Below are 594 nucleotides of genomic sequence, written 5' to 3'. Positions count from 1 at the left end.
AACAAGATGTGCCTTATAAATGATCTAATGAACCATCATCATGTTCCTTTTTCTTGAATAAACAAACGCAATTAATAACATTTGAATTTATAGGCTGAGAGATTAAAACCCAAGTTGTATTAGAGACAAGAGCCCACAATTCATCCTGCTTTGCATTTAGCCAGTTTGGGTCATTAAACGCCTGTAAATAAGAGAGAGGAACAGGTAACCATTAGATGAGCAGAGGTAGAAGGAGAGACTACCGAGGAGGGAAAAACAGTCGATGGAGGGGCTGTTAACAGAGGAGGAGACATGACAGAAGCACATGCCGTTGAAGAGGAAGCTGCTGGAGTGGCAGTGGTGACCGGAATAGTCGTCGTAGTAGCAGATGGGCAGTGGAAGGAAAAGAATCGACAGAGGTTGAAAAAAGGAATGATGTTTGAAGATAACGAGTAGAAATAATATTAGGAGAAGTAGTGCCTTTGAGAAAATAAAAAGAAGGTGAGGTTTCAGGAGTCATGGAACCAAAAGGAAAGATTATTTCATCAGATGTAACACGATGATAAATAATGAATGAGTTAGTATCAATATTAAGACACCGATACCCCTTATGGT

The sequence above is a fragment of the Lactuca saligna genome, chromosome 9 (assembly GCF_052625555.1).
Source record: "Lactuca saligna cultivar CGN05327 chromosome 9, ASM5262555v1, whole genome shotgun sequence".
NCBI lineage: Eukaryota > Viridiplantae > Streptophyta > Magnoliopsida > Asterales > Asteraceae > Lactuca > Lactuca saligna.
The sequence above is the reverse complement of the archived record's forward strand: the minus strand, read 5'-3'. Positions refer to the sequence as shown.